The following is a 9,006-nucleotide window of genomic DNA, read 5'->3' as shown; positions in this document are numbered from 1 at the left end:
TGGCTGATCCTTGGTTCTACCGAAGCCTTCCCAGGGCATCTCCTGGTAGATCCTGCTGCTGGTTTTGGGCAGGATTTTGGAGGCTGAACCCATGGTGCTCCCCTGGAGTTACGCTGGGCTTGTCAACCCTGCAGAGAAATGGTGTTTTAATCAAAGCTGCATATAGCAGATGGCAGCTGGGAGCCATCCCGATGTGCGAGTGTGCCTGCCCAGCCCCAGCACCCCGAATCGCTCCCACTCCATCGGGTTTTGCTTTGTGCTTTCCTGACAAACCCTTGCCGGGGTGCTGGTTTTCATTAGCTGAGGGAGGCGATTCGCTGCCTCGTTGGCTCTTCCACGTCCGCCCCATCCTTGGGGAAGGCTCAAGGAAATAATTTGAGTCAAATATGCTCAGGGAACTCCAAAACGGTCCTCTCTGCAAGAGGCAAATTAGAAAGCGGTGTGTCATGTGTTAATCTTTGCAATCTGAGACCCGTGGTTCTTCAACTGCACCTTTATTTGTTTACCTAAATTTCCTCTGAAACCAGAGATGTGTCGCTAGCATGAGCTTCGTTATGATTTTATGAGTTACATTTCCAGCTACTTGTCTATTACGTTTTCCCATTCTAGACCCTCCCCTTGCCTTTTCTTGGAAAAAAAATAGATGTTGTGCATATGGGGAGGGGGGGTGTCACTGCCCAAATCTGCTTTCTTCTGGCAACCAAAGTGTGCAGCTGGAGACCTGGAGTCAGCTGCAAGTGGACTGCCTCTGGGGTGCTGCTCAGCCTTTCCAAAGGATGCTTTGCAAGGGTGTGGCCAGTGTCTGGTAAGACCCAATTTTCCTTTTCTCTTTGGGTCATTATCTTACGTGTGAGGAGCTCAGACTGGTCTTTGCAGCACCTGAGACACCGGGGTCCTGCCCACACAGTGGCTGTAGCTGAGCCTCTGGGCGCGAAGGGGCTCGGGGAGGTGATGGGAGCTGCACGTGCTGCAGTGGCGGAGATGGCAAGAGGCTGCTGGAGGTAACCTCTGTCTCACCCACTCCTCAGACCAACCGTGCATCCACCCATCAGCCCGTATTAGGTACCTGGACCAACACTCAAACCTCATCTTCATCAAACCCAAAGGGAATGACCACATTTCTGTCTCTTGCTAAATGATTTTCAGCCCTTGGCCATTCTTATTTTTTTTTAATTTTTTTTTTGAGGAGATCCATGGTAGACAACTGACAAATCACCCTTAATCCACCTGAACTGCTAAATCTCTCAGTAATCCCTCCCCAGCACTGCTCAGAGACTGCTCCCCTGCAACAGACCTTCTTGGTACCATCAATCAGTGTCTTTGGCTCCTGGGTGCCTCATGGTACGTGTCTATGCAGGGAAACCCTCTCATTTATAAAACTTGGGGACCTCCCACAGTTTCCCATTCCCTGTGACCCTGGCGAGGGGGTCAGTGCACAGAGTAAACTGGTTGAGAGGGAAGGCCCTAATATTTATATGGAAAGCCATTAGTAGGCAATATCTTATCTACCTTCTGTTTTGAAGTGGAGGCTCGGGGCGATGGCGGGGCTACGGGTAGCGTTGGAGCTGCCTCTGAAATGCCCCAACATGCTCTGTTTTTCCATGTGGCTGGGTTATAGCACGTTCTTAATGTTGTGGGATGAGAGTAGTGGGTGCAGAAGGGTTTCAGAGACCTAAAAAATGAGCTTAGATCCTCACCTCTGAATTTTAGAGCCAGACAAAAGCTCCTGAATCTACCTTGATACCTCCCGGGGTGGTGTGTCTTAGCCAGCTGGTCCCAGTGTGGACGATGTCCTTCCAGGCCCAGCTGGAGAATGGAGTGGTCTCTTTTGGTCTTAAAAAGCATAAACCTATGAAATAGCCGTTGTCTTGTGAACTCCCCTGAGTCTTCCCCAGATGTTGAGCCCAGCTTTGAACACAGAGGTGGTCAAATCTTGTTTTCTCCAGTGCAAACTGTCTTGGAGAGCCTCTGGGTTGGATGTAAAAAAAAAAAAAAGGCAGGGAAGAAGTGAAGATGAAAGAGAAGATCTAGCAGCCGTGAGGTTCCTGCAGGACTTTTCGTATGAGAGGAGAGGTGGGGACTCCCTGGGAAGGCAGGCACATAGCACACAGGGGACCGGCAGGTACGTGGATGGTGAGTAGGCAAAATATCGAACAGCAGCACTGTCACGGACTGCATTTCTTTAGGAAATGTGGCAAAAAGCAAACCAGAACCAAACTAAACAGTGAGGCAGCGGGATCCCAAATTCACTGGTGCTTTTATTTATAGTGTCTTCAGCAAAAAGAGCCCCCTGCTCCTGGGCTGCTGTGCAGCTGTGGACGCAATTTCGTACTACCCTCTTTTCAAGTCCATGTCCTCATAGGATCCTGGGAGTCCGGGTAGGGCTGGGAATGGGATCAGAAGCATAGATGTAATGAAACTTGTCGGAAGCAGTGAAGCTGTTGGCAGTGGGCTGTTGGCTGATCTCCAGTCAGGGGATTTGCGGTAGCATTTCAGTGGATAGATTCTGGGCACCTGGTAGATGCTGGGCATAGACTGGGGAGAAGAGTGGGGCTGAAGCAGCTGTTGGGACTCCGTGAGCCCTGATGAATCTCGCAGTGATCGTCCCTTAGTTCAAAAGACATCAGGGATATCCAGGCACAGGCTGGAAAAGTCTTCAAGGGCAGGTGAAAACTGACCTCACCACCTAGTCCTGCAAAGCCCAGAAAAGCAGATTCCCAGAGCAAATAGCATGGTTGCTCCCTCTTTCCTCTCCTCTCTCCAAGCCCGGCATGGGATGGGTTCATATGCTGTGAAAGAAATGTTTCTAAACCGGAAAGCTGCCTATTGGTGGCATTCAGATTGCATGTGAGGCAGGAATAATCACTTTTAAAAATCAGGCCCTCACTCACCCACCAGGGATATTTCTGTGTTCCTGTGTAGCTTTTGTTCTACTTAAGTATCTGGGTCTGTGTGTTTGCGTTGCCTGTACCAAGATGGATTTCAGAGGTGTTTACTATTTGCAGTTGCTGAAATTCTACCCTGATGCCATCACACGCTGATTACTAAATGCTGAGAAATGTAAGAACTTGGCTTTTGACCTGGGAAAGACACTTGATGATTTCAAGGAACGGGCAGGGTGGGGACAGCCATGGGGGAGCAGCACACCACGTGTTGGGCTGCTACTGAATCAGGGAAGGGAGCACAAGTTGTCACAGGGCATACAGCTTTCTGCTGAATTTCCAGAGGTGCTCGGGCACGCTGGAGACACATAGCATCTCTGATTGCCAAAGCTGATGGGGAAAAAATAACTCGATTCCTTCTCAGAAGAATGCTGGAGCCTTTCAGTGCTGTGTGTAAACGTGGCCTGGGCAAGCAGGGCCACTAGCACTGGCGTCCCTCTGGAGTGGTTCAGCTCTGGGTACGGCACAAGTAATCGATTCTTTTTTTCCCCCTAGAAGGAAATAGCATGTTCTTGGGAATATAAACAGTTCACAACCTTACTGCACCACTCCCTGCCACTCCCTGGAGGCTGGAGAATGTGGGGACCAGCAGTGGGGCTGCCTGGCCTCGGCTCCACCAAGGAGTCGGACCCGTGCCAAAGGGTGGTGTTGCTTTCTGGGAGAAGCTGTGGTCCTGGTGAATGCACAGGACTGGTAATGTAATCTAGACCATGGGGAGGTCTGGGGAGAGACAGTGGTAATGAGGTTTGGTCCACCTGGTGAGGCAGATGGCTATGGGGATGCAGGGATTGGGGGACTGCTGGTGTTCAGGGCTGGCTGCCAACCTCCTGCTCCCATCCCACTCTCCCTGCTGGCATAAAAGGTCTCTGGATCGGGCATTGCTAAATCTGTTGTGGCTGCATCTTTCTGCTTTGCTGTTACTGGACTGGGCCGTGAGGTGGGCCTAGCCTAGAAGATCAGAAACCCGTTGCTGGGTATCGACCAGGGCACATGGTTATATGATGAGGCACAAACAGCATACTCAGCATCTTAGGAGCTGTTGTACTTTTGGGGTTGGGCCCCTCCTGTCTCCCTGATCCTTCTCCCTTACATTGGAAACCCACACGAGAAATTTGGCAAGGTGAGAGTGTCTATTGACGCTTCTTTTATGTCTGTGCAGGCAAAAAGGCTGAGGGTGATGGAGAGGAGCATCAACTGTCATCGTGTTTGGACAAGACCTACCCATCCTACCCACTGAAGCTCATCTGCATGTTTAGGACTACCACTGGATCATGCTGGTATTTGCCTATTGATGATCATCTCCCAAAACATCTCTGTTCCTGGAAAACCTCAACAAAATGTTCTGCAAGAGATGAGCTGGGAGCAGTTGGAGATCGAAGCTGTGAGTGCCCCAGGCAGCGCTCCCTGCTGAGTCCTGGAAAAGGAATTCTCCACTCCTCCCACTGTTTTGCCCTGCTCTTACTTTTTGCAGTCTGCCCAAAGCAACTGGAAATGGAAATGTAGTGTTGTTCCCTTGTAGGCTCTGCAGAAGCTTTTCAAAGGAATTGGAGGTACATAGAGACCTTTTTCCAGTTAATTTTTATGCAAACATTAAATGCCTTGATACTAGCACAGATATATTGCTGATGGGGCTGTGAGACATGTGCCCTATCCCCTTGGAGTCTGTCTTTTCTTGAGACAAGGTGTCTGATTAAATAAATGCTTCCAAGAACCCACCCTTCAGCTGCAGCCCTAGGCTATGGCTCTTCCTCACATGCTACATATGCAACGGGAAAACAAATGGAGCCAGGGCAGAAGTCTGAACGCTGTCCCATTATCACGGGTACTGTACACACCTTGGCATGATTTTAGCCTTGGACAAACAGTGCCCTTCAAGCAGCATCTAGACATGGTCCAAGGATAGCCCAGGGCAGGGACTATCCCCAGCCGAAAGCCTGGATGCGGCTGCAGTTGACTGAGAAGCAGGGAGTCAAGCTGCGTCACTTGGCCTCAGGGGCCAAATGTAGATGAATCCAGTGTGTTTGCAAATCCATTGCTGTGGATTATCCGCTGTGGACTAACTGCTTGGTGAGCTCTTTGAAGGCAAATGGTCTCAGCTGTTCACCTGCTAGCATCCCTGGGTGAACAACTGTTTACGGCGAGCTCAGCTCTTGCATTTCTTGTGCTCACCCGGGTGAAAGCTCAGCATCTGAAGGTACTTGCTGGGGCCAGCAAGGGCAGTAACCAGGAAGCTTTTCCAAAATACAGCATTATTTGCCTTTAGCTGTAGGGATTACTGAGACTATTGATCATGTAAAAATAACTATTCATGTCAACTGCATTTAGTCCTGCCAAGTCTATTACCTGAACAACCTCTTTGTTCTGTCTGTGCTGCAATCTCACATCACCTTCTGGACTAAGTGATCTGTCATCACATGTCACGTATGCCACTTGGAACATTTCTGAACTCACAGCTTTGTGACTGTTTTCTACGGCTTCCCCAAACTTGCTCCTTTGTTTCATTTACATTAATTACCCCTGCTGAGCTTAAGTTCCTTATGGTCCTGGTTCACAGGGGTACAAGTGTCTTGAATTTTCCACCTGCCTGAAGCTTCCTATCTGGTGCTCCCGGATCCCTCAACTTACAGCTTCCTGCGGTGCTGGGAAACTCAAATCTTTCTCCTCTACAGCCTTGAGTAAAATTGCATCTGGGGACATCTGGGCATGCAGGGTCTTCATTTGTGCTGCTGCCTGCAGAGCTCATGGACCCTCAGCAAGAAAGCTGGTTAATGCCTGAACATCATGACTGAATCTGCCCTTGTAGGACAAGTCCGCTCTCCTGAGGCTGACTGGTGTAGCTGGGCCACGTTCATGCTAGAGAAATCCTTTTGCCACCAAGGGACGGCCACATGCAGACTACCTGTAGGGAATAGTCTCTTGCCCTGGTAACTCCCAAACCACACCTCAGTCACATTTGGCGTAGTGCTGCTGCATCTTGCCAAAGCTGGGCCATGAACTGTTCCAAATGTCAGCCTCTAGGCGAATTAAACCCAGAGCCTGTGCCCTCGTATTGTTTAAGTTGCTAGTATAGGTGTAGCCTGTGCCATGGGGAAAGGGCAAGAAGTCACAGGTTCTCAAGAACGGAATTTCCAGGCGGAAAAGTTAATGGCTGGTATTTTCACAGGCCCAGGTGAGCAGCTGTGAGACCTCAGGCTGCCTAGGTCACCCTGGGGTGAGCAAACCATGAGTTATGGCCTCCATCCCTCATGCCAAAGTACACTTTTGCTCTCACCTGTGCTGGAGTGCTCCCAAGTCTGCAGGAGGCACCTGGACACACTTCAGGTGACCTCCATCTCTGTCCCAGGAAACACACACCTGCTGATAGAAGGCCTGGAAATGCAAAATCTTCCACCCTGTATTGCCCATTTGCATTCCCCTTGCCCACCCAAAACACCCCAAACCTGTATTAAAACTCTTTCTGTGAATTTAATTCCAGATCAATAACCTGTATTTACAGCTGACTATATTTAAGCCTGATAATAACACATAATGGCTTTTTTATATTCCAGCCAGGTGCAGCCAAGCTCGATGCAAGATCAATTCACTCCGGCCATAGCAAACAACCAACCTCTCCAGGTCCACAATCCCTATTCACCTGGGCTGGAGACACTCCAAAGCAAGGTCTGCAGTGCTGGGCACAGGAGGGATCCCCCAGATGGTTTTGCTCAAGCACTCGTCTACTCTGAAGCTCATTGTGATCGCTGAAGTCAGCAGTCCCAAGACGTGCTTCAGTTCGAGATCCTGGAAAGGTGACAAGGTCTGGCGTGGGGATGGAGGCAGCTGTGTCAAAAGCCCATTAGCTGGCAGGGGAACTTGCAGACCTGATGCCTAAACCTCTACTCCATGCCAGCTTTGCCCGTCCTTCCCAAACAGAGCTTCCTCCTGCAATGCAAGGTGGAGAAGAAAGCATACCACAAAGAAATCCTGTGGGTTGGGACTGGCAAAGGAAGCAGATTATTGCATGTGCAGAGCTTTAACCACAAGAAACTTCTGGGCTGCTTTATTTGACTGTTCCTTAGTTTGTCAAAGAGGAACTTGTCCTGGCTTTATTACAGCTTTTATTATTGGGTGACACATTTCTGGTGATAGTGACTGGCATGCGCAGCTCAATACACAGAGGAACACGCCACCGATCCCTCCCAGCATCTGTGCTCTGCTTTCTTCTCCTCTTTTCCTGGTTGTGTCATTCACTTCGGTGCTCACCTTCACAGCGCGCTTTCTCACCAGGACCAAGACTGGAGGTGAGTTGCAACAGTCCTTTCTTTTTTTGGTAGCTATTGGAGGAGGAACCTGACTGCAGCTGAGAGAGAAAGGCACCAGGAACAGGAGGGAGGGGGTCTGCGGACACCTCTTTTCACCTCTGATTGCAGGGAGGCATTGCTTCCCTATTTTCATATCCTCTCTGTCAACAGTATAGGTACCCCTGATAGACAAGAGAAGAGGTGACAAGTGCCACACCCACCAGTTTCTGCTGGAAATCCTGTTGTTTTGAAGATGTTATAGCTACCTGTAAGACCACGGTGGAGCAAATTGTCGCTGTATGGGCTTCCTGGTCCTTAGGCCAATGTTGCAAATAAGAGGCAGAGACCAAGCATGCGATCATGACTGTCCTTTTAGACTCCAGATTACTGCAAAAGCAGCAAGACCCAGGCTTTGGGGCACAGGTAGCAGCCCCTTGCTCTTAGAGACCATAGCAAGAGGATGAGTAAAAGCAATGGGGTGCTGCAAGCCTAAAAGGCCATGACTGGTCTCCTCTAGTACAGCGGAGTAGCTCGCAGGGTGCTGGTGATGAAAGTGCTGCTGGTGGTGCTATGACAGAGACTGTTGGAAGTCAGGGGGTGGTGGTGGTCACATAGGAGCGAGCTGTGCTGAGAAGGCTGCGGCTACTGGTTGCAGGACACTGAAGCAAAGCACACAAACAAGGCTAAACATTAACCAGCACAGATAAGCTGTCCTGAAATATTCAAATGAGGTAGTCAAACAAAAGACAAGGAAACACGTATAGCACCAGCCTACACACCAGAATGGTTTACAGGTAGCCATCAGATCCCCTGCAACCATGGGGAAAGGGAGCTCCCCCCCCCCACCATCGTGGTGTGACACTGACCTCAAAATCCAGTTTGTGGTTCATGGGCCCATTGGCCCATTCTTCTGGTTCACGTCCTCTTTTTGGGGATCCCCTTGGGGTCTTTTTCTTATTTTGCCCGCACACATATTCGCCTGAAGTTGGCATTTTGTTCTGGTTCTCCATGCTGGCAGGCAGCATTGCCTGTGTCTTCCAGTTTTGCCCCATGCAAAGTCCGAAGCCTGTCCCAGTGCTCCTGTTGTCCTGCTGGGCTGGGCTTGGACGCGAGGGCTCATCTTTGCACGTGACAGGATTTGTGCTGGGGGACCCTTGGTGGCTTCCTTGGAGGGGTCTGTAGCCCTTGGGCAATATTTTGACTTCTCCGTGCCCCCACCCTTTTGGTACCCCTCTGCCCTCGTGAAGTTCCTGCCCAGACGTGGTGAGTGGGGGATCCCAGCCTGGATATTTTATATCTACGCTGTTATGGCTGTATGTTTTTTGTCTCTATTGCTTTACAAAAATGTATATACACAGACATACATATATAGAAGTCTATATAAAATTTTTAAAATATAGACATATTTGTACATTCCTTTGTGTATATTTCTATATATTGCATAGAAGCACAAAATATACATTTATATGTAGCATATAGAGAGTACATAAATATATATATTCTTAATATAAGAGCATTTCCCAGTCCAAAGGAAGCAGGCAGCCAATCACAGGGCTGCCCGAGTACATGTGGGGAATGACACTGTCCAAAGTGGCGGTCTCCCATGGGGGAGGACATGAGGGTCCTTTTCTGATGTGCTTCAGGCTACCCTGGTAGCTAGACCTGCCAGACAACCACAGGGCTGCCTGAGAACACGTGGGAATGACGGTGTCAATAAATGGCTGTCAGCCAACCACAGAGCAGTATGATGTTTAAAAAAGTGGGCCGCTCCCTGCTGTGCCATG

The sequence above is a fragment of the Leptosomus discolor genome, chromosome 24, assembly GCF_034619465.1.
Source record: "Leptosomus discolor isolate bLepDis1 chromosome 24, bLepDis1.hap2, whole genome shotgun sequence".
Classification (NCBI taxonomy): domain Eukaryota; kingdom Metazoa; phylum Chordata; class Aves; order Leptosomiformes; family Leptosomidae; genus Leptosomus; species Leptosomus discolor.
Note: the sequence above shows the minus strand (reverse complement) of the source record.